The sequence below is a fragment of the Siphateles boraxobius genome, unplaced genomic scaffold (assembly GCF_051911475.1).
Source record: "Siphateles boraxobius isolate OS27281-9 unplaced genomic scaffold, OSU_SipBor_1 51, whole genome shotgun sequence".
NCBI classification, from domain to species: domain Eukaryota; kingdom Metazoa; phylum Chordata; class Actinopteri; order Cypriniformes; family Leuciscidae; genus Siphateles; species Siphateles boraxobius.
Window position 1 is genome coordinate 1,607,501 of NW_027509153.1, and position 24,600 is coordinate 1,632,100.

Sequence of the window (24,600 nt, forward strand, 5' to 3'; positions counted from 1 at the left end):
TCAAACAAACATCATCACTGAGTAAGAGACACTCTGAGTCCAAATTGATAGTTTATAAAGTATTTATTCTCTTGCAAGAGAGATCCTCGTCACCAATACACATTTGTGAGTCAGTGAGGAGAGATAAGGAGAAGCAGTGTCTGTCTTTTTTATATCTCATGTTCTCCAAGGCCTTATTTCTGCCCTCCCCTCAGGGAGAGAGGTATACTTTGTCTTCTCTCTTCCTCCCTGGCCCTGAGAGGTAAATGCCCCCTTAACCCTTTAGGCTATAAAGTACAAACGCACTCAAGATGACCCCTTGACAATCTGCTTTTCCTTACCTCCACTGACCACCAACCACAGTAAATTATCACACAAGCCCCCCTCTCACTACAAGTGAGAAAACAGATGAGACCATAATTAGGAATCACTGAAAGAAGGGTAATAGATGGAAAATTCCATAACAACTCCTCTCTGTTTATCATACTATGATAACTGATTAATCAAACATTGCAATAATAGTAATAATAAATGCAAATTCAAGTCACATTGTGTGTGTTACAAGTGACACACCTTTTGCAAAAATTTTCAGCAAAGGCTGTAAATCCTTTAGTATACCATAAATCTTTCATCTGCATTACCATACTCCCCTTGGACACGTGGTCTAACCCATGTGTCAACTTAGCGTAATGCTGAAAGAAGTGTTTGGGTAAACAAGGAATGCCATCACTCATCCATACACCCCCCTGGAGGCTGCAGCCAGACGACCTCCATTTCTGTTTTTCTGCTCCTGTGGAAAAAGTCTGCATGCTTTCTAAACAAGGAGAAATGTCAGGGTTAGGCACAGATACCAAAGTACACGTCGTTTCTTTTGTCTCCTGCGCTGCCGCGGCCTTCGCTGCCGCGTCGGCTCTCGCGTTTCCTGTGGAAATAAAGCTTTTATCGTTAGAGTGCGCTTCGCATTTACAGACTGCAACCTTGTCTGGCAAAAGAATGGCCTCCAAAAGCTTAGAGACCAGTGAAGCGTTCAATATCGGATGTCCATCCGACTTCAAAAAATTCCTGTGCTTCCAAATTGCTCCGAAATCATGTGTAATCCCGAAAGCATAACGCGAGTCTGTGTAAATCGTCACACATTTGTCTGCCATTAATTTACACGCTTATGTCAGTGCAACCAATTCAGCTGCCTGAGCTGAATAAGTTGACGGCAATTTGCCAGATTTTACAACTTCAAATTCAGTGGTCACCGCAAAACCAACCTTATTCAGGCCTGTTTGTGGATCTTTGGATGCCGATCCATCCACAAAGAGGACATTATCACAATTCTCCAAAGGTGTGTCCAACAGGTCTGGACGTGGAGTACACACCTGCTCCAAAACAGAAAGACAACAGTGATGTTCCTCCCCATCATCTTCTGTTGGCAGATGTGTGGCAGGATTCAAAGTTGTGCATCTTTTCACAGTTATGTTCGGCATATCGAGCAAAATTGTATGGTATCTCAACCATCTGGCTGAAGATAAGTGTGATGTTTTCTGTTCTTGCAAAATCATGGTAACTGCGTGTGGGACCATCATAGTCAAATCAGAATACCCCACAAATTCTCTTGAAGCCAGCACAGCCAGCTCAGCAGCTGCCACAGCCCTCAGGCAGAGTGGCAGACCTGCTGCAACTGCATCAAGTTTCGTTGAAAAATATGCTACTGGTCTTAGTCTGTCACCATGGGTTTGCAAGAGCACTGAACTCATAAAGCCGTATTTTTCATCTACCATCTGTATAAATGGTTTGTCAACTGCTGGAAGGCCCAACGCTGGAGCCTGAGCCAATTGCATTTTCAAAGTTTCAAAAGCTTCCTGTGCTTCTGCTGGCCAATCAATCTTGTCACATAATCTCAGCCCTTTCCCTGCTGTCAGGGCTCTCAAGGGCTTTTCCAACAGTGCATAATTTGGAATAAACGTTCGACAATATGCACACATTCCCAAAAATGACAACAATTGTTTCTTTGTTACTGATCTTGGTACATCTTTGATCGCTTTAACTCGTTTTTCAGAGAGAGCTTTACTGTTTGGTGTGATCGTGTGACCCAAAAAAGTTATTTTCTGCTTCACAAACTGCAGCTTAGCCAGACTGACCTTGTGCCCCTCCCTTTCCAAATGCTTCAGGAGAGACACACTGTCAGCCACACACACAGCCTCATCTCGTGCACAAATCAACAGATCGTCCACATATTGTAACAGCGCTGTTCCGTTCGACAAAATTAACGGTTCGAGGCTTCGTTTGAGAGCCTCATTATAAATAGTTGGGGACTCAGAAAAACCTTGGCACAAACGGGTGAAAGTATACGGTTTGTTGTCAAAATCAAACGCAAACCAGAACTGACTTTCTTTTGCCACTGGGACGCTAAAAAATCAACCACAGTGAAGTATGTTGCATCTTGCGGAATCTGTGACAAAATCGTGTACGGGTTCGGGACCCGTGGCGCTCTCGCGATAACAGCTTCATTAACTGAAATTAAATCCTGCACAAAACGCCACTGAACCATGTCATTCTGATTAGCTGTTGCCTTTTTTACTGGGAAAATGGGTGTTCGTACTGGAGAATCATGACACGGGATGATGACTTTCTCTTTCAGGAGAGATTCAAAAACTGGCCGGATCCCTCGCAATGCCTCCTTTTTCAGGGGACATTGCGGTTGACACGGCCTGTAATCAGACTTTGGGGTGATTACCACTGGTTCACAATTTTTAATCAATCCAACATCATACTTGTGTTTCGCCCACAATGCTGAAGGTATTTCTGCCAGGATAGGATGAATATCTGTGGCAGAAATAGCTCCGTGATCATGCTTCTCCATTACACTCTGAACAATAGCAGTCACAGCTCTGTGTACATCAACCTCAAAATCACATGGCAGCATGAATGCCCCTACACTGTCACTCTTCTGCACCCCTTTTCAGCCCAATCTGTGGCTGTCATGCACTGTCTCACAAAAGGGCCCAAATCTGCCCACTGCTGCGCTTTGCCCTTGGTTACTGATAAGTGAGGCGCCGACATTCCTGTTATCAAATACAACTTCATTTGTTTTTCTGACAGACAAGCTGAAAGCGCACACACATTCTCATTCCAGAACATTTTATCAAACTTCATTTTCTCATCTTCTGTCTCGTTAAACCACTCTTCCTCAAACTGAGGTTCACGCTCAAAGACAACTTGTGACGTGCAATGCAATTTGTCAGGCATCATATTTTCTGTGTTATCTGATACTGTTCGATCTTTTGCCATGTTCAAAATCATTTTTGCCCAATCAGAATCTTTTACCTGCCACTCGTATGCCCATTGTGGCTCAAATTTTGCACAACACATATGCTGTTCTTCCTCAATAACAATACCCATCGGGCCCGCAGTGAGTTTCAAATTTAATTCACACATTAAATCTCTTGCCAACAATGGAGCCGGACAGGTTTCAGAGCACAAAAACTCATGTTTCAATGCTTTGCCCCCCTCCGTCTCGCATTGTAACGGCACAGTGAAATTTTCTGAAATTTCATGCCCTGACGCTGACGTGCTTTCCAACACCACATCGTTAAATCTTGGTTTGCATGGCAAGTCATATGGCCTTATTGTGGACCGGGCTACACCCGAGTCCACGAGAAACTCTATCATTGTACCGTCAACTAACAGTGGATATCTCGGTAGTCTTAAAAATCCTGAACCTTTATACATTCTCAGACATTCAGCTGAAACAGCGTTATTCAAATTTTCATCACTCACACATAAAGGTTTGCTAGCATTTTCTTCATTGCAAGAAGCATTATGTACATCAGTGTATGTGTGCGTGTTGTGTGTGTGTGTTAAAAAATTTTCACTTCCCTTTCTCGCAGTCGGTTGAATGCCTGTCGCTCGCCCTCCCCTCTCCTGTTCTCCGTTCCTCTGTAGTCAATCCGCCTTCCGCGCCTCCGGACAATCCTTCGCCCAGTGTCCATCGCCCTTGCACACTCTGCACTTCGTGCATCTGACAAAGTCATGTTCGTTGCTTTCGCACAGTCCACATTTCCACTTTCCCTGATACACTTTCTTCTTCTTGTTGGCCCAGTTCTGCCGCGCTGGTGGTGCGCTCGTGCTAGCTTTGTGATAAATAGGAGCGTTTCGTTTTCAGTCTTTTCTCTAAGGGTTCGAACCTGAGAGCTCGTGCTTTCAAAGAAGGTCCCAGTTTCAATTCACTCGAACATCCAGAGCACATCAAGGGCACGCGCCGTGCACAAAAAGAGAAGTCTGAAGGACGGGGTGGTGACATGGAGCTCAATTTCAATGGCACCCAGAAAATCTTGCCGTGACCCGGATTCGAACCGGGGTTGCTGCGGCCACAACGCAGAGTACTAACCACTATACGATCGCGGCGAGCTACCGGTCTACCTGACGTGTCCCTGAATACAAAGGGGCCTTGTCATCTTTAGCTTGCAGACAAAACTGTTTCTTACCAACATGATTCTTTTCAAGGGTAATCCTGTAACAGTGACTTTTTTTCCTTTTATAAAGTTTAAGCTAGGCCTCCAGAATGTTACAAACTAAAGCAGGCGCATGCTGTCAACGTAGTCAGCACGATTCGAACCTGCACGGGGAGACCCCAATGGATTTCTAGTCCATCGCCTTAACCACTCGGCCACGACTACAAGCTGGCTGAAAGGGGCATGTCGTTTGCCTTGGTGCCTTGCAGCGTCGCTGCCCGAGGCCAGTGTAGATCAGCATGAACTCAACAACAAAACGTACCGCTCCACAAAAAGAGGCTCGTTCGCCCGAACAGGGACTTGAACCCTGGACCCTCAGATTAAAAGTCTGATGCTCTACCGACTGAGCTATCCGGGCTCTTGCTGGGGAAGCGTGCGTGCTGCGTGGGAACGCACAGCAAAATGAATCGTATTGGCGCAGAAAAAAGAGTGTCCTCCAATGCATTGCGTTTCCTTCTTCGAAGATTCAGAACGGCCGTCAAAACGTCTTCTATGTCAAAATATATTTGCAAATTAGTGGGAATGCAGCCTATTAGACTGATGATAATAGTCATTAAAGGAAAATAATGCTAGGAAAAAGAACAAAAACTCACTGCTACTTGTCTGGAAAGCCTCTTCACACGCTTCAATGCTGTTGACTTGCCGCGCTCCTATCGTTATTGTAAACTTGTGTCAAAGGCGCAGTTGTTTGTAGCAAATAGCAAGCCCGCGGCACTCTAGGTAACAGCCAGCGAGTGTTCTGACACCTAGCGATTAGAAAACTATGTGACCCGTCACAGAAACCAGGGACACAAGTCGGCAGCACAACTTTCGAGCAAAATGAGAAAAAAGAGTTTTTTTCAAAATTGGTGAATTTCAATTTTTTGCAGAATCTGTTAATTGAAATCACGAAGAAGCCTCTCCATGTTTGAGATAGCAGTATTGGTATATTTAAAAGCTTACATTTTGAGGTTGAAATCGGCTTGTTTTCGGAGATTCTAGAATTCAGTAGGGGCGTGACGTGTCATTGTCTGTGTGTATTTTCATACTGAATAACCCGGCGGTTTTGCCCCCGCCCTCCAAGTGAACCGCATGGCTACTTATTATGCTGTGCTCTGGCCGGCTCTATCTGATATCAAAATTCAATGAAGATGGATGCCGCAAAGATTGTCGCAGACGAGCTGAACCGTGGCAGTTACACCGAAAATGTTTTCGCTGCACTTCGTGGGCTCGGGAAACTGAACCGGAGGTATGGGCGCGGCGCGCGCGCCCTCAGTGCTTGAATACGGCGGCTCGGCTCGCTGACAGCGGTGGCTGGCTGTTTCATATGTGACGTCCCAATTGCTTTGAATGGGGAATGTTTTGTGAACAGGGAACAGAGTTAATGGACTGGCAACAATCTCCATAGAACATGAATTGGCACAGAGAATCGAAATAGAGGATACAGTTAAGACCTTTGCTGCGATGAAGGCCTGCCGTGCGCGTTTCTGAAATGTAAGTTAAGCTTCATTTGCTCTTTAGTCGTTATTTAAGATGGTGAACCTGCTTATGATATAATGTGCTTGCCGACATTTCATTTGTGTGTGTATACGCACATAAGAAAGTGGTGTAAAGAGATTTGCAACAGTAATTTGAGGAGGTGAAATGTGATTATTTGGAAAATTCCTGTCATGACTGCTTAAAGAAAAATGCCAGCAGGCATTTGCCTCCTGCATAAACTTTAATATTGTTGACATTTTGGGCACACGAGCGTTGCGCACTATTTGCGTTATATGTAGGCCTATGGCTTATTGGTCTTTGTGTGTTGTTGCTGGTTTTGCATTATATGTATATGGCATATTGGTCTTTGTGTGTTGTTGCTGGTTTTGCCTTATATGTATATGGCATATTGGTCTTTGTGTGTTGTTGCTGGTTTTGCGTTATATGTAGGCTATATGGCATATTGGTATTTGTGTGTTGTTGCTGGTACGTTGCAAATAGAGGGGCAGCACAATTGTTTTTCGCCTAGTGCGGCAGAAGTGCACTCATTCGAAGTGCAAAAAAAGCTGTAAAGCACTGGGGGGAGCTTCACAGGGGGTATTGCTTATCTAAATGAGATGTATATGAGCCCTATTGTCACTCCCAGCAGCAGAGACAGGTGAGAACTGCACAATCTTTAGAGGTCGTTTTCTCATCTTTGAGCTTTTTTAAGTGCCTACCTTCAAATGGCCACAACTTCTCCACATATAATCAGATTTCCACATGTTACATGTTGCACATGTTTCAGCTGGCTGAAAGGGGCATGTCGTTTGGCTTGGTGCCTTGTAGCGTCGCTGCCCGAGGCCAGTGTAGATCAGCAAGAACTCAACAACAAAACGTACCGCTCCACAAAAAGAGGCTCATTCACCCGAACAGGGACTTGAACCCTGGACCCTCAGATTAAAAGTCTGATGCTCTACCAACTGAGGTATCCGGGCTCTTGCTTGAGAAGCGTGCGTGCTGCGTCGGAACGCACAGCAAAATGAATCGTATTGGCGCAGAAAAAAGAGTGTCCTCCAATGCGTTGCGTTTCCTTCTTCGAAGATTCAGAATGGCCGTCAAAACGTCTGCTATGTCAAAATATATTTGCTAATTAGTGGGAATGCAGCCTAGTAGACTGATGATAATAGTAATTAAAGGAAAATAATGCTAGGAAAAAGAACAAAAACTCACTGCTACTTGTCTGGAAAGCCTCTTCACACGCTTCAATGCTGTTGACTTGCCGCGCTCCTATCGTTATTGTAAACTTGTGTCAAAGGCGCAGTTGTTTGTAGCAAATAGCAAGCCCGCGGCACTCTAGGTAACAGCCAGCGAGTGTACTGACACCTAGCGATTAGAAAATATACACGCACCATATTCTCTCTGAAGCAAGATTCTTCCTAAATAAATAGGAGCGTTTCGTTTTCAGGCCCCTGAATACAAAGGGGCCTTGTCAACTTTAGCTTGCAGACAAAACTGTTTCTTACCAACATGACTCTTTTCAAGGGTAATCCTGTAACAGTGACTTTTTTTCCTTTTATAAAGTTTAAGCTAGGCCTCCAGAAGGTTACAAACTAAAGCAGGCGCATGCTGTCAACGTAGTCGGCACGATTCGAACCTGCGCGGGGAGACCCCAATGGATTTCTAGTCCATCGCCTTAACCACTCGGCCACGACTACAAGCTGGCTGAAAGGGGCATGTCGTTTGCCTTGGTGCCTTGCAGCGTCGCTGCCCGAGGCAAGTGTAGATCAGCATGAACTCAACAACAAAACGTACCGCTCCACAAAAAGAGGCTCGTTCGCCCGAACAGGGACTTGAACCCTGGACCCTCAGATTAAAAGTCTGATGCTCTACCGACTGAGCTATCCGGGCTCTTGCTGGGGGAAGTGTGCGTGCTGCGAGGGAACCCACAGCAAAATGAATCGTATTGGCGCAGAAAAAAGAGTGTCCTCCAATGCATTGCGTTTCCTTCTTCGAAGATTCAGAACGTCCCAATTGCTTTGAATGGGGAACGTTTTGTGAACAGGGAACAGAGTTAATGGACTGGCAACAATCTCCATAGAACATGAATTGGCACAGAGAATCGAAATAGAGGATGCAGTTAATACCTTTGCTGCGATGAAGGCCTGCCGTGCGCGTTTCTGAAATGTAAGTTAAGCTTCATTTGCTCTTTAGTCGTTATTTAAGATGGTGAACCTGCTGATGATATAATGTGCTTGCGGACATTTCATTTGTGTGTGTATACGCACATAAGAAAGTGGTGTAAAGAGATTTGCAACAGTAATTTGAGGAGGTGAAATGTGATTATTTGGAAAATTCCTGTCATGACTGCTTAAAGAAAAATGCCAGCATGCATTTGCCTCCTGCGTAAACTTTAAAATTGTTGACATTTTGGGCACACGAGCGTTGCACACTATTTGCGTTATATGTAGGCCTATGGCTTATTGTTCTTTGTGTGTTGTTGCTGGTTTTGCATTATATGTATATGGCATATTGGTCTTTGTGTGTTGTTGCTGGTTTTGCATTATGTGTATATGGCATATTGGTCTTTGTGTGTTGTTGCTGGTTTTGCGTTATATGTAGGCTATATGGCATATTGGTATTTGTGTGTTGTTGCTGGTACGTTGCAAATAGAGGGGCAGCAAAATTGTTTTTCGCCTAGTGCGGCAGAAGTGCACTCATTCGAAGTGCAAAAAAAGCTGTAAAGCACAGGGGGGAGCTTCACAGGGGGTATGGCTTATCTAAATGAGATGTATATGAGCCCTATTGTCACTCCCAGCAGCAGAGACAGGTGAGAACTGCACAATCTTTAGAGGTCGTTTTCTCATCTTTGAGCTTTTTTAAGTGCCTACCTTCAAATGGCCACAACTTCTCCAAATATGATCAGATTTCCACATGTTACATGTTACACATGTTTCAGCTGGCTGAAAGGGGCATGTCGTTTGGCTTGGTGCCTTGTAGCGTCGCTGCCCGAGGCCAGTGTAGATCAGCAAAAACTCAACAACAAAACGTACCGCTCCACAAAAAGAGGCTCATTCACCCGAACAGGGACTTGAACCCTGGACCCTCAGATTAAAAGTCTGATGCTCTACCGACTGAGCTATCCAGGCTCTTGCTCGAGAAGCGTGCATGCTGTGTCGGAACGCACAGCAAAATGAATCGTATTGGCGCAGAAAAAAGAGTGTCCTCCAATGCATTGCGTTTCCTTCTTCGAAGATTCAGAACGTCCCAATTGCTTTGAATGGGGAACGTTTTGTGAACAGGGAACAGAGTTAATGGACTGGCAACAATCTCCATAGAACATGAATTGGCACAGAGAATCGAAATAGAGGATGCAGTTAAGACCTTTGCTGCGATGAAGGCCTGCCGTGCGCGTTTCTGAAATGTAAGTTAAGCTTCATTTGCTCTTTAGTCGTTATTTAAGATGGTGAACCTACTGATGATATAATGTGCTTGCGGACATTTCATTTGGGTGTGTATACGCACATAAGAAAGTGGTGTAAAGAGATTTGCAACAGTAATTTGAGGAGGTGAAATGTGATTATTTGGAAAATTCCTGTCATGACTGCTTAAAGAAAAATGCCAGCAGGCATTTGCCTCCTGCATAAACTTTAAAATTGTTGAAATTTTGGGCACACGAGCGTTGCGCACTATTTGCGTTATATGTAGGCCTATGGCTTATTGGTCTTTGTGTGTTGTTGCTGGTTTCGCATTATATGTATATGGCATATTGGTCTTTGTGTGTTGTTGCTGGTTTTGCGTTATATGTATGTTAGAAATGGAAATGAAATGGTCCAAACGAAAAGTGCCCCAAATCTTGGTCCTTTATTATGAACAGATAATACAATAAACCAGCGCTGGTTGGAGTAGAAGCTCAACCCAATATCCTTTGTCTAGGGTTTATATAGTGAAAGTCTTAAACAAAAGAATACAAGTCTAACCAATAAAATCAAACATTACATCATAGATATCATATAGACGTTATATAACAGCTTCTTAATATGGGCAGTATCCTGTTAGATTTCCACAGGATCCTTAGGATCCTAGGAGCTTTTCAAACACACAATGTATAGAAAGGAACGAACATTGAGAAAGGAGGGGCTGAGTAGTCCTCTCTTAATGGATACCAGATGTTTAGCTTAAACACAAAAGGAAAAATGTACAGACGTGGCAGTTTTGCTGCCTAGTATAAAAATCATACATAGACTATTGTTTTGTATGCTGAAGGAGAAAGATATTTCTAACAATGGCCACTTTGATAAGATGATTATAATAGAATTATCGTATCACATACTTTTCAGCATACTCATTCTAGTACAATAATACATGAGATATTCTTCAATCAAACATTTCCTTCAAAATCACTAATACTTAACAGTTCTATTCATCAAAGCATATTGGGAGGATACAACAGTATTCATAGCATGATGAATCTTAATGGATTCAGTTATAATTATTGCTAATCTCAATCAGCAATCTCGTTCTTCGTCTACTTCTCTTCCTCGTTCTCGTTTCGATCACTGCTTCCGCATAGGCTTGCGTTCCTCTGGGATGGAGCTGCTTTCACTCGGCTAGCATGGATCCACTGGGGCTGGAGATCAGTCAGAACACCTGTCCTCGTCACAGCGATAACAGTGGATGGTCCTAAGTAGTTCGGCTCACCGAGTTTCGTGGGCTTCAAACATCTTATGAGCACCTGCTGGCCTGGAACAAACGGGTGAGTTGGCTTTTCTGAAGGAAGAGGGAGAGAGAGAGAGACATCACCATTTATGCCATTCAACGTTCTAACTAGGGAATCCACGTAATCTGCAATGATCACCTCCGTGTCACCTGTGGAGAGATTGCCAGCGCGACCTCTGACCCAAGGGGTCGGGAAAGGTCTACCCATCAGAATTTCAAATGGAGACATTTTTGTGGTTGCCGATGGAGACATTCTCATTTCCGTCAATACGGCAGGCAGCAAATCAACCCAATTTCTGCCTGTATCTAGACACGCCTTATTCAGACGTTCTTTTATCGTCTTATTGGTCCGTTCCACATTCCCTGAGGATTGCGGAGAATAGGGAATATGGAAGTGCCAATTAATATTAAGTTCTTTGGCTAATAATTGTGTGACTTTTGAAGCAAACGGAGTTCCATTATCACTTGCTATAACGGTTGGAATACCGAAACGCGGTATAATTTCTTTTGCAAGAACCTTTACTACCGTCTGCGCGTTTTCTTTACCACACGGAAAAGCTTCTGGCCACTTAGAAAATCGATCAACAATCACGAGCAAATATTTGTTATTTCCACATGGAGGCATATGTGTAAAATCGATCTGTAAATATTGAAAAGGAAGCTCAGGATGCGGTAAAGCGTCATGGCGAGTTGCCTTGTGTCTGTTTCTTTGTGCACACACCAAGCAAGCATCCAATATCAACAAAGTATTCTTTCGAACATTTGCTATGCAGTATGATTGATTCAAATTTTGGATCACTTTTTCTTTTGACACGTGTGATACCCCGTGATAATGCCTGCACAGCATTACAACGGTGGATGCTGGTAGAGCGATTCTACCCTGCTTGTCTCTTAAAATACCAGCTTGATCTGGTTTTACTTCGTTCGCGGCCCAATGAATCAGGTCGGCTTGCGTAGGGTTAGCTTGTAGTACTTTAATGTCCAAATCATTAATTAGCGACGAATTCATCATAGGCACCTCGGTGCTCTGTTCATTTACATATTGACTAAGTATTACTTCTTTAGCAGCCCATTTCGCGACTTCATCTGCAAACCTGTTTCCCTTAGCCTCATCTGAGTCACCTGTTTTATGACCAGGTACTTTAATAACAGCAAGTTTCGATGGTTGCTGTGCTGCACTGATGAGCTCGGCCACGATGTTATGATGGGAAATTGGTTTTCCGTCGGAGGTTTTGAAATTTCTTTCTTCCCACAATTTAGCAAAATCATGGACAACGCCGTACGCATATTTGGAGTCAGTGTATATATTGATGCACTGACCTTTTGCCAATTTACAAGCTCTCGTTAGAGCAATTAATTCTGCTACTTGCGCTGATTTATATGGCAACGAATATGCCTCAATTACACGATCAGGTAATTCAACAATAGCATATCCACACAAGTATAAATTGTCATTTGGCTTGAAACAGGATCCATCTATATACCAATTATCTCCCTCCTCCAGGACAGATGTAGACACATCTGGCCTGCAGGCAGTCGAAGTTTGGAGTCTGGTCAGGCAGTCGTGGTCATCACTCTCAAATTCACCATCCGTCAACAACCTGTGCAGATGTACAGTAGGGCCATGAATAACAGAAGTTGCTTTCAATGTTAAATTATCAGTTGCTAATAATATAGCCTCATAGCCAGAACGGCGTTGAGCAGACATGTGTTGAGTAGAAATATTTCGCATAATTGTTCCCACTTGGTGTGATGTGTGAACTGTGAGTGGATGTGATAAAACAACCCTTTCAGCATCCTGTACCATGATCGCTGCAGCAGCCACTGCACGTAAACAGGCCGGGAGTCCCCGAGCCACTGGATCAAGAGTTTTAGACAAATAAGCTACAGGACGAAAGGTACCCCCATGCTCTTGGGCCAGGATTCCCGCGGCCGTGCCCCCACCTTCGTGCACGTACAGGTGAAAATCGTCGGTATAGGACGGAAGGCCGAGGGCAGGAGGCCTTAACAGGGAGGACTTTAAATGTCTGAACGCTTGGTCCATTTCACTTGTCCATGTAATGTCCTCTTTGTCATCCAGCGTAGCATCTCGCAGGATTTTGTCATACATGGAACAGTTCGGTACCCATGATCGACAGTAATTGACCAGTCCCAGAAAGCTTTGCATTTGCTTTCGTGTTGGTGGGTGCTTGAACGAAGCGATAGCTTTGACTCTGTCCGCCGACAGGCGAACTTGGCCTTGTGACAGTTCATGGCCGAGGTAAGTGACTTTCCTCTTCACCCACTGAAGTTTCTCTTTAGATGCCTTGAAACCAGCCTCTGCTAAAACGTTGCAGACAATAGTAGTGGCAGCAGCACACAGGTCCGCAGAAGCACCAGTGACGAGAATGTCATCAGCGTATTGGAGCAGACAGGTGTCAGGAGGGAGTCTGACATCCTTCAGCGTTGCGTGCACTACAGCGGAGAAAACGGCCGGGGAGTCCTTAAATCCCTGGGGTAATCTAGTCCAGCTGTATTGGCAATTCTGAAAACAGAAAGCAAAAAGTGGCTGTGTTCGTTGGTCAACAGGAATGCTGAAAAAGGCGGAGCATAAATCAATAACAGAAAAAAATGTATGTTCCAAAGGAATAGAATTAATAATAGTCTGTACATCTGGCACAATAGGAGCAAGTGGTTTTATCAATTCATTAATTTTTCTCAAATCTTGCGTTAAGCGCCAAGAACCATTTGCTTTCCTGATTGGATTAATTGGTGTGTTGTAAGGTGAATGAGTGGGGACCAGAATGCCTTGAGCCAGAAACTGATCAATGAGAAGTCGAATTCCCTCCTCTTTTTCCTTTGAAAGCGGGTATTGTTTTTGAAACACAGGCCTATTCGTTGTCAAATTGGCCACATAAGGTTGAATGTCGAGTAGGCCTACGTCATCCTTATGCGCCGCCCACAGTTTCGGGTTTACCCCAGCAACTTCCTGTCCGAGCTCAGTTGCAGACACATCCTCGAAGGGAGCACTTCCTGTGTCGGTCGTAAGAGAAAAGGCTGCTGGAAACATGAGTTGCAAAGAGTCAGAGTCAAATTCCAATTTAACACCCATCTTGTGCATTAAATCTCTGCCTAACAAGCAGAATGGAGAATCGGGAATTATTGCAAACTCATGCATTTTGAATAATGATGGTACATCATTAGAGGTAACTGGTAAAGTTGGTGTCAAATTACAAACCACAGGAACATTGTCTATTCCTATAGAATTTAGTTTTTTTCCTGTAATTGGTCCCTCATACACAGTAGAAGACAGCGATGAGATGGAGGCGCCGCTGTCAATTAAAAAAACATATGGCTTGTGGTCAACATTCAATTCAATAAAGGGCAAAACATTTGACTTGTTTGCATAACTCATTGAAATCTGTGAAAAGTTATCAGAAAAATGCAGCACCTTTTCTCGGCACAGTCATTGCTATTGCCATGCGTTCGGATAAACAGGTCTCTGTCTTTCAGAGGGAGGAATGAAGGGAGGGGGTTTTGGCATCGGGCCATCAGAGCGCCTGAACATCTGTTTATCATTATTTCGCTGAAATCTCTCAGCTCTTTTCTTACAAAAGCGTTGCGTGTGTCCGCGACACCCACAGAAAAAACACTTTATGTCCCTTCCGTCATTGGGTGGCGGGCGATTTTGGACAGCGGAACTAACTTGAAACATTGCGGGAACTTTTCCTCTGGAGTGGTCAAATGCCCCAGCAGACGAAAGTTCACGCAAGCGTCTTCCCAATTCATCAACAGAAATGTTACTAATGTTGGTGGTAGTGATTCGAATCATTTGTGCAGTCTCGTTGTGCATGTTATTCAAAAACGTGTTCACAAACAACAAACAATTATCCTCATCAATAGGAATCGCAGATTCGTGAATCCAAGCATTTCGAAATCGATTAAAAAATGCAAGTGGACTTCCTCCCACCTTTTGCTTTGTGTTCGCTGCGTGAGAAATGTCCTGTTTAGCAGAAGACAACTTCACTAAAAAGGCAGTCAGTTGTTTGAAAAATAGTTTCAGTTTACCAGGACTGGCCCAAATCCAGTCGGGATTATAGTCCCCGTAATCAGCGATCCTAAATGCGCTTGTGGGGTCGGACAAATCAACAGGATCCGAATCTTTAAACACAATACTCCGGACGGGTGGTGAGTCGTTCACTGGGTCTAACAAATCAACCTCAGCAATTAATTCTTCCTCTGTAATGTCGGCAGGCAACGTTTTAGTCAAAATAAAACGATAGTCACGACCAGTAAGTTGGCTGTACGCCGTTAAGCGTTTAAGCATCGAAACAAATTGATGTGGCGACCGTGCTGGGTCTGGCAATTCCTTAGAAATTGCCATCACTTCAGAAATTTGCAACGGATGAACTTTGAATCCTTCTGAAGTTTCAACAAAAGGACACAAAGTCGCAGTCGTCAGATCGGGGTACAATCTATTTTTTGTTGGTTCAGAAAGAGTCGGAATACACTCGTATTTTGGAGGTAGGGGGGTTTTTGCTACAACAGGCTGCGGGACAACTTGCTGTTCCACAGACTGTGAGAGCCTTTTTTTTTTCTCCTCCATAGGCTGCGAGAGCCCCTCCCCTAGCAGAGAATTTCTGTCTCTCTCGGCCGGAGAAGAAAGGACGGCAGAAACGACACTCTCTCTCACCGCCAATTCAGTTTGTGGAATCATATTATTGCCTGTATTGTCAACTCTTTGTGGACCTTTGTTCCAATAACATTGCATGTCCTTCCAAATTTTATAAGATTGTTTCATGTAAGAATAATCCCAATCGGGGTCGCCCCAATTTCCAAAAATCATATCTTTTGCTGCGCGTAAATCCGCGTCTTTGAATGAGCCGTCACGGGGAAACGGATCTAATTGTGTTTTGCCAGTTGACCAGCCAGCTAAATTTGACAAATATGGCTCCGTAAAAAATGCTTGATTATTTCTAATCATAAAGTCTTTCGGAGATTCATCTTTTAACGGTGGACTAATTTTATTCCCCATTATCAACACAAAAATTTCTCCGTGATGCAACTTAAACAAATAAGTATGGCCAAATAGAAAGCAAAATAAAAAACATGCAGTAGAAAATTAATTGTGTTAGTAAATTGGCCAATAAAGAGAGAAATAAGAGAAGAGAAAAACTGAGAGAGAGAGAGAAAAAAAAATAAAAAAATAATAATAATAAAATAAAATAATGTATTATCTATCCATAACCAAGACCAAAGGTAAATCGAAATACAATTTGCAAGAGAAAAACCGAATATCTCTTGTCAAATCTATATTTCCAAACGGAGGAAAGTGATCAGCTTTCCTGCCGTTCCTCCCGCGTTCAAACACAAACACGAGGATAACGTCCCGTATTTATTTATACGACGGACAAACGTCCCGCATTTATTTATACGACGGACAAACGTCCCGCATATATTTATGCGACGGACAAACGTCCCGCATATACGACGGACAAATCGTCCCGCATATACGACGGACAGGCGTCCCGCATATACGACGGACAGGCGTCCCGCATATACGACGGACAAACAAACAAATTTCACCAAATATGGTGAAAATCACGGCACTATAGGTAAAATTTTCTCAGCAGACAGGAAGAATCAACCTTTTCTTTTGTAAAAAAAAAAATTAATTCTTACCTGTCTGGAGAAATCCCGGACGAGCAACCCAAATTGTTAGAAATGGAAATGAAATGGTCCAAACGAAAAGTGCCCCAAATCTTGGTCCTTTATTATGAACAGATAATACAATAAACCAGCGCTGGTTGGAGTAGAAGCTCAACCCAATATCCTTTGTCTAGGGTTTATATAGTGAAAGTCTTAAACAAAAGAATACAAGTCTAACCAATAAAATCAAACATTACATCATAGATATCATATAGACGTTATATAACAGCTTCTTAATATGGGCAGTATCCTGTTAGATTTCCACAGGATCCTTAGGATCCTAGGAGCTTTTCAAACACACAATGTATAGAAAGGAACGAACATTTAGAAAGGAGGGGCTGAGTAGTCCTCTCTTAATGGATACCAGATGTTTAGCTTAAACACAAAAGGAAAAATGTACAGACGTGGCAGTTTTGCTGCCTAGTATAAAAATCATACATAGACTATTGTTTTGTATGCTGAAGGAGAAAGATATTTCTAACAATGTATATGGCATATTGGTCTTTGTGTGTTGTTGCTGGTTTTGCGTTATATGTAGGCTATATGGCATATTGGTATTTGTGTGTTGTTGCTGGTACGTTGCAAATAGAGGGGCAGCACAATTGTTTTTCGCCTAGTGCGGCAGAAGTGCACTCATTCGAAGTGCAAAAAAAAGCTGTAAAGCACAGGTGGGAGCTTCACAGGGGGTATGGCTTATCTAAATGAGATGTATATGAGCCCTATTGTCACTCCCAGCAGCAGAGACAGGTGAGAACTGCACAATCTTTAGAGGTCGTTTTCTCATCTTTGAGCTTTTTTAAGTGCCTACCTTCAAATGGCCACAACTTCTCCAAATATGATCAGATTTCCACATGTTACATGTTACACATGTTTCAGCTGGCTGAAAGGGGCATGTCGTTTGGCTTGGTGCCTTGTAGCGTCGCTGCCCGAGGCCAGTGTAGATCAGCAAGAACTCAACAACAAAACGTACCGCTCCACAAAAAGAGGCTCATTCACCCGAACAGGGACTTGAACCCTGGACCCTCAGATTAAAAGTCTGATGCTCTACCGACTGAGCTATCCGGGCTCTTGCTCGAGAAGCGTGCGTGCTGCTTCGGAACGCACAGCAAAATGAATCGTATTGGCGCAGAAAAAAGAGTGTCCTCCAATGCGTTGCGTTTCCTTCTTCGAAGATTCAGAACGTCCCAATTGCTTTGAATGGGGAACGTTTTGTGAACAGGGAAAAGAGTTAATGGACTGGCAACAATCTCCATAGAACATGAATTGGCACAGAGAATCGAAATAGAGGATGCAGTTAAGACCTTTGCTGCGATGAAGGCCTGCCGTGCGCGTTTCTGAAATGTAAGTTAAGCTTCATTTGCTCTTTAGTCGTTATTTAAGATGGTGAACCTACTGATGATATAATGTGCTTGCGGACATTTCATTTGTGTGTGCCTATACGCCCTTAAGAAAGTGGTGTAAAGAGATTCGCAACAGTAATTTGAGGAGGTGAAATGTGATTATTTGGAAAATTCCTGTCATGACTGCTTAAAGAAAAATGCCAGCAGGCATTTGCCTCCTGCATAAACTTTAAAATTGTTGACATTTTCGGCACACGAGCGTTGCGCACTATTTGCGTTATATGTAGGCCTATGGCTTATTGGTCTTTGTGTGTTGTTGCTGGTTTTGCATTATATGTATATGGCATATTGGTCTTTGTGTGTTGTTGCTGGTTTTGCGTTATATGTATATGGCATATTGGTCTTTGTGTGTTTGTTGCTGGTTTTGCGTTATATGTAGGCTATATGGCATATTGGTATTTGTGTGTTGTTGCTGGTACGTTGCAAATAGAGGGGCAGCACAATTGTTTTTCGCCTAGTGCGGCAGAAGTGCACTCATTCGAAGTGCAAAAAAAGCTGTAAAGCACAGGGGGGAGCTTCACAGGGGGTATGGCTTATCTAAATGAGATGTATATGAGCCCTATTGTCACTCCCAGCAGCAGAGACAGGTGAGAACTGCACAATCTTTAGAGGTCGTTTTCTCATCTTTGAGGTTTTTTAAGTGCCTACCTTCAAATGGCCACAACTTCTCCAAATATGATCAGATTTCCACATGTTACATGTTACACATGTTTCAGCTGGCTGAAAGGGGCATGTCGTTTGGCTTGGTGCCTTGTAGCGTCGCTGCCCGAGGCCAGTGTAGATCAGCAAGAACTCAACAACAAAACGTACCGCTCCACAAAAAGAGGCTCATTCACCCGAACAGGGACTTGAACCCTGGACCCTCAGATTAAAAGTCTGATGCTCTACCGACTGAGCTATCCGGGCTCTTGCTCGAGAAGCGTGCGTGCTGCTTCGGAACGCACAGCAAAATGAATCGTATTGGCGCAGAAAAAAGAGTGTCCTCCAATGCGTTGCGTTTCCTTCTTCGAAGATTCAGAACGTCCCAATTGCTTTGAATGGGGAACGTTTTGTGAACAGGGAACAGAGTTAATGGACTGGCAACAATCTCCATAGAACATGAATTGGCACAGAGAATCGAAATAGAGGATGCAGTTAAGACCTTTGCTGCGATGAAGGCCTGCCGTGCGCGTTTCTGAAATGTAAGTTAAGCTTCATTTGCTCTTTAGTCGTTATTTAAGATGGTGAACCTACTGATGATATAATGTGCTTGCGGACATTTCATTTGGGTGTGTCTATACGCCCTTAAGAAAGTGGTGTAAAGAGATTCGCAACAGTAATTTGAGGAGGTGAAATGTGATTATTTGGAAAATTCCTGTCATGACTGCTTAAAGAAAAATGCCAGCAGGCATTTGCCTCCTGCATAAACTTTAAAATTGTTGACATTTTCGGCACACGAGCGTTGCGCACTATTTGCGTTATATGTAGGCCTATGGCTTATTGGTCTTTGTGTGTTGTTGCTGGTTTTGCATTATATGTATATGGCATATTGGTCTTTGTGTGTTGTTGCTGGTTTTGCGTTATATGTATATGGCATATTGGTCTTTGTGTGTTTGTTGCTGGTTTTGCGTTATATGTAGGCTATATGGCATATTGGTATTTGTGTGTTGTTGCTGGTACGTTGCAAATAGAGGGGCAGCACAATTGTTTTTCGCCTAGTGCGGCAGAAGTGCACTCATTCGAAGTGCAAAAAAAGCTGTAAAGCACAGGGGGGAGCTTCACAGGGGGTATGGCTTATCTAAATGAGATGTATATGAGCCCTATTGTCACTCCCAGCAGCATAGACAGGTGAGAACTGCACAATCTTTAGAGGTCGTTTTCTCATCTTTGAGGTTTTTTAAGTGCCTACCTTCAAATGGCCACAACTTCTCCAAATATGATCAGATTTCCACATGTTACATGTTACACATGTTTCAGCTGGCTGAAAGGGGCATGTCGTTTGGCTTGGTGCCTTGTAGCGTCGCTGCCCGAGGCCAGTGTAGATCAGCAAGAACTCAACAACAAAACGTACCGCTCCACAAAAAGAGGCTCATTCACCCGAACAGGGACTTGAACCCTGGACCCTCAGATTAAAAGTCTGATGCTCTACCAACTGAGGTATCCGGGCTCTTGCTCGAGAAGCGTGCGTGCTGCGTCGGAACGCACAGCAAAATGAATCGTATTGGCGCAGAAAAAAGAGTGTCCTCCAATGCGTTGCGTTTCCTTCTTCGAAGATTCAGAATGGCCGTCAAAACGTCTGCTATGTCAAAATATATTTGCTAATTAGTGGGAATGCAGCCTAGTAGACTGATGATAATAGTAATTAAAGGAAAATAATGCTAGGAAAAAGAACAAAAACTCACTGCTACTTGTCTGGAAAGCCTCTTCACACGCTTCAATGCTGTTGACTTGCCGCGCTCCTAACGTTACGTTATTGTAAACTTGTGTCAAAGGCGCAGTTGTTTGTAGCAAATAGCAAGCCCGCGGCACTCTAGGTAACAGCCAGCGAGTGTACTGACACCTAGCGATTAGAAAATATACACGCACCATATTCTCTCTGAAGCAAGATTCTTCCGAAATAAATAGGAGCGTTTCGTTTTCAGTCTTTTCTCTAAGGGTTCGAACCTGAGAGCTCGTGCTTTCAAAGAAGGTCCCAGTTTCAATTCACTCGAACATCCAGAGCACATCAAGGGCACGCGCCGTGCACAAAAAGAGAAGTCTGAAGGACGGGGTGGTGACATGGAGCTCAATTTCAATGGCACCCAGAAAATCTTGCCGTGACCCGGATTGCTGCGGCCACAACGCAGAGTACTAACCACTAAACAATCACAGCGAGCTACAGGTCTACCCGACGTGTCCCTGAATACAAAGGGGCCTTGTCATCTTTAGCTTGCAGACAAAACTGTTTCTTACCAAAATAACTCTTTTCAAGGGTAATCCTGTAACAGTGACTTTTTTTCCTTTTATAAAGTTTAAGCTAGGCCTCCAGAAGGTTACAAACTAAAGCAGGCGCATGCTGTCAACGTAGTCAGTAGGATTCGAACCTGCGCGGGGAGACCCCAATGGATTTCTAGTCCATCGCCTTAACCACTCGGCCACGACTACAAGCTGGCCGAAAGGGGCATGTCGTTTGTGGATTGGTGCCTTGTAGCGTCGCTGCCGGAGGCCAGTGTAGATCAGCAAGAACTCAACAACAAAACGTACCGCTCCACAAAAAGAGGCTCGTTCGCCCGAACAGGGACTTGAACCCTGGACCCTCAGATTTAAAGTGTGATGCTCTACCGAGTGAGCTATCCGGGCTCTTGCTCGAGAAGCGTGCGTGCTGCGTGGGATCGCACAGCAAAATGAATCGTATTGGCGCAGAAAAAAGAGTGTCCTCCAATGCATTGCGTTTCCTTCTTCGAAGATTCAGAATGGGCGTCAAAACGTCTGCTATGTCAAAATATATTTGCAAATTAGTGGGAATGCAGCCTATTAGACTGATGATAATAGTAATTAAAGGAAAATAATGCTAGGAAAAAGAACAAAAACTCACTGCTACTTGTCTGGAAAGCCTCTTCACACGCTTCAATGCTGTTGACTTGCCGCGCTCTTATCGTTATTGTAAACTTGTGTCAAAGGCGCAGTTGTTTGTAGCAAATAGCAAGCCCGCGGCACTCTAGGTAACAGCCAGCGAGTGTACTGACACCTAGCGATTAGAAAACTATGTGACCCGTCACAGAAACCAGGGACACAAGTCGGCAGCACAACTTTCGAGCAAAATGAGAAAGAAAGGTTTTTTTCAAAATTGGTGAATTTCAATTTTTTGTAGAATCTGTTAATTGAAATCACGAAGAAGCCTCTCCATGTTTGAGATAGCAGAATCAGAATCAGAATCAGAAAGAGCTTTATTGCCAAGTGTGCTTGCACACACAAGGAATTTGTTTTGGTACTGAGGCTTCCAGTGGACATATACAAATACAACATGAAACATAATACTACAAATTATAAGAATAAAAAATAAAAATATAAATATATGAGAATAAAACTATCACAGTTGGGTTTAGTCAGAATAGACATTTTCAGATTTACAGATTATGAACCTATTTACAGTGTTTTGAATATTATAAATAAATAAATCTACATATAAGTATCACCTGAGTTGTAGGATATTGCACTAAACAGTGGGAGTATTGCACTTACAGGCATATGCCTTGGGAGGAGTGTTAACTGTTCAGGAGGAAAATGGCCTGTGGGAAGAAACTGTTCCTGTGCCGAGATGTTCTTGTGGCCAGTGATCTGAGTCTCCGTCTTGACGGTAACAGTTCGAACAGGTGGTGTCCAGGGTGAGTGGAGTCTGTGATGATTTTACCTGCTCTCTTCCTCACTCTGGAAGAGTACAGGTCCTGGAGGTTTGGCAGGGGGGCACCAATGATCCTCTCCGCAGTCCGGACTGTCCGTTGTAGTCTCCTGATGTCTGATTTGGTAGCTGAACCAAACCAGACAGTGATGGAAGCGCACAAGACAGACTCAATGATGGCTGAGTAGAACTGAATCAGCAGATCCTGTGGCAGGTTGAACTTCCTCAGCTGGCGAAGGAAGTACAGTCTCTGCTGGGCCTTTTTCACAGTGGAGTCAATGTGATTGTCCCACTTCAGGTCCTGAGAGATGAAAGTGCCCAGGAACCTGAATGACTCCACTGCTTCCACAGTGCTGTTCATGATGGTGAGTGGGGGTAGTGCTGAGCTGTTCCTCCTGAAGTCCACGATCATCTCCACTGTTTTGAGCGTGTTCAGCTCAAGGTTGTTATAACTGCACCAGGCAGCCAGCTGTTCAACCTCCAGTCTGTCAGCAGACTCGTCACCGTTTTGGATGAGACCGATGACAGTGGTGTCGTCTGCAAATTTCAGGAGCTTGACAGTGGGGTCTTTAGAAGTGCAGTCATTAGTGTACAGGGAGAAGAGCAGTGGGGAGAGAACGCACCCTTGGGGGGCTCCGGTGCTGATTGTGAGTGTCTTGGATGTGTGTTTCCCCAGTCTCACTCGCTGCTGCCGGTCCGTCCGGAAGCTGGTGATCCACTGACAGATCGAGGATGGTATGGAGAGCTGGGTCAGTTTGGCTGTGAGAAGACCAGGCATGATGGTATTGAAGGCCGAACTGAAGTCCACAAAGAGGATCCTTGCATAAGTCCCTGGTCTGTCGAGATGTTGCAGGATATAATGCAGTCCCATGTTGACTGCATCATCCACAGACCTGTTTGCTCTGTAAGCAAACTGAAAGGGATCCAGCAGGGGTCCAGTGATGTCCTTCAGGTGGGCCAGCACCAGTCTTTCAAACGACTTCATGACCACAGACGTGAGAGCGACAGGTCTGTAGTCATTAAGTCCAGTGATTTTGGGTTTTTTGGGGACAGGAATGATAGTGGAGCGTTTGAAGCAGCAGGGAACTTCACACTGCTCCAATGATCTGTTGAAGATCTGCGTGAAGACCGGGGCCAGTTGGTCAGCGCAGGCTTTTAAACAAGCAGATGAGATTCCGTCTGGGCCTGAGGCTTTCCTAGTCTTCTGTTTTTTGAAGACTCGGCTCACGTCCTCCACACAGACCTTAAGCTCAGGTTGGATGGCAGGAGGGGGGAGTGATAATTGGAGTGCAGGAGGTGATGGTGAATGTGTGAAGTGCAGATCAGACCGGGTGTGTGGTGTGAATGAGGGCTTTTCAAACCGGCAGTAAAATGAATTTAAATCGTCAGCCAGGTGTTGATTGTCCACAGATCGAGGGGATGGTGACTTGTAGTTGGTGATGTTCCTCAGGCCATTCCAGACTGATGATGGGTCGTTGGATGAAAACAGTTTTTTCAGTTTATCAGAGTAGTTCCTTTTAGCAACTCTGATCTCCTTTGTCAATCTGTTTCTGGCCTGGTTATACAAGATTTTATCCCCACTTCTGTAAGCATCCTCTTTGGCATGACGAAGGTGTTTGAGTTTCCCAGTAAACCATGGTTTATCATTAGTGAATGATAAGAATGTCCTGGTAGGAATGCATGTATCCTCACAGAAACTTATATATGATGTTACAGTATCTGTGAGCTCATCCAGATCATTGGTAACAGCTTCAAAAACAGTCCAATCAGTGCAATATTGGTATTAGCAGTATTGGTATATTTAAAAGCTTACATTTTGAGGTTGAAATCGGCTTGTTTTCGGAGATTCTAGCATTCAGTAGGGGCGTGACGTGTCATTGTCTGTGTGTATTTTCATACTGAATAACCCGGCGGTTTTGCCCCCGCCCTCCAAGTGAACCGCATGGCTACTTATTATGCTGTGCTCTGGCCGGCTCTATCTGATATCAAAATTCAATGAAGATGGATGCCGCAAAGATTGTCGCAGACGAACTGAACCGTGGCAGTTACACCGAAAATGTTTTCGCCGCACTTCGTGGGCTCGGGAAACTGAACCGGAGGTATGGGCGCGGCGCGCGCGCCATCAGTGCTTGAATACGGCGGCTCGGCTCGCTGACAGCGGTGGCTGGCTGTTTCATATGTGACGTCCCAATTGCTTTGAATGGGGAACGTTTTGTGAACAGGGAACAGAGTTAATGGACTGGCAACAATCTCCATAGAACATGAATTGGCACAGAGAATCGAAATAGAGGATGCAGTTAAGACCTTTGCTGCGATGAAGGCCTGCCGTGCGCGTTTCTGAAATGTAAGTTAAGCTTAATTTGCTCTTTAATCGTTATTTAAGATGGTGAACCTACTGATGATATAATGTGCTTGCGGACATTTCATTTGTGTGTGTATACGCACATAAGAAAGTGGTGTAAAGAGATTTGCAACAGTAATTTGAGGAGGTGAAATGTGATTATTTGCAAAATTCCTG

The 24,600-nt window shown here is 44.0% G+C and overlaps 8 non-coding genes across 8 annotated transcripts; all 8 read right to left on the reverse strand.

The window, feature by feature from the left end:
* Window positions 1-4,564: 4,564 nt before the first annotated feature.
* Window positions 4,565-4,646, reverse strand: trnas-aga (transfer RNA serine (anticodon AGA)). Its single transcript has one exon. It is a non-coding gene; the product is annotated as a tRNA-Ser (tRNA).
* Window positions 4,647-4,766: 120 nt separating this feature from the next.
* On the reverse strand, window positions 4,767-4,839 carry trnak-uuu (transfer RNA lysine (anticodon UUU)). The gene has a single exon. It is a non-coding gene; the product is annotated as a tRNA-Lys (tRNA).
* A 2,715-nt stretch (window positions 4,840-7,554) lies between these two features.
* On the reverse strand, window positions 7,555-7,636 carry trnas-aga (transfer RNA serine (anticodon AGA)). The gene has a single exon. It is a non-coding gene; the product is annotated as a tRNA-Ser (tRNA).
* A 120-nt stretch (window positions 7,637-7,756) lies between these two features.
* trnak-uuu (transfer RNA lysine (anticodon UUU)) lies at window positions 7,757-7,829 on the reverse strand. The gene has a single exon. It is a non-coding gene; the product is annotated as a tRNA-Lys (tRNA).
* A 1,165-nt stretch (window positions 7,830-8,994) lies between these two features.
* Window positions 8,995-9,067, reverse strand: trnak-uuu (transfer RNA lysine (anticodon UUU)). Its single transcript has one exon. It is a non-coding gene; the product is annotated as a tRNA-Lys (tRNA).
* Window positions 9,068-17,318: 8,251 nt separating this feature from the next.
* On the reverse strand, window positions 17,319-17,391 carry trnak-uuu (transfer RNA lysine (anticodon UUU)). Its single transcript has one exon. It is a non-coding gene; the product is annotated as a tRNA-Lys (tRNA).
* Window positions 17,392-18,558: 1,167 nt separating this feature from the next.
* Window positions 18,559-18,631, reverse strand: trnak-uuu (transfer RNA lysine (anticodon UUU)). The gene has a single exon. It is a non-coding gene; the product is annotated as a tRNA-Lys (tRNA).
* Window positions 18,632-20,766: 2,135 nt separating this feature from the next.
* trnas-aga (transfer RNA serine (anticodon AGA)) lies at window positions 20,767-20,848 on the reverse strand. Its single transcript has one exon. It is a non-coding gene; the product is annotated as a tRNA-Ser (tRNA).
* Window positions 20,849-24,600: the final 3,752 nt, after the last annotated feature.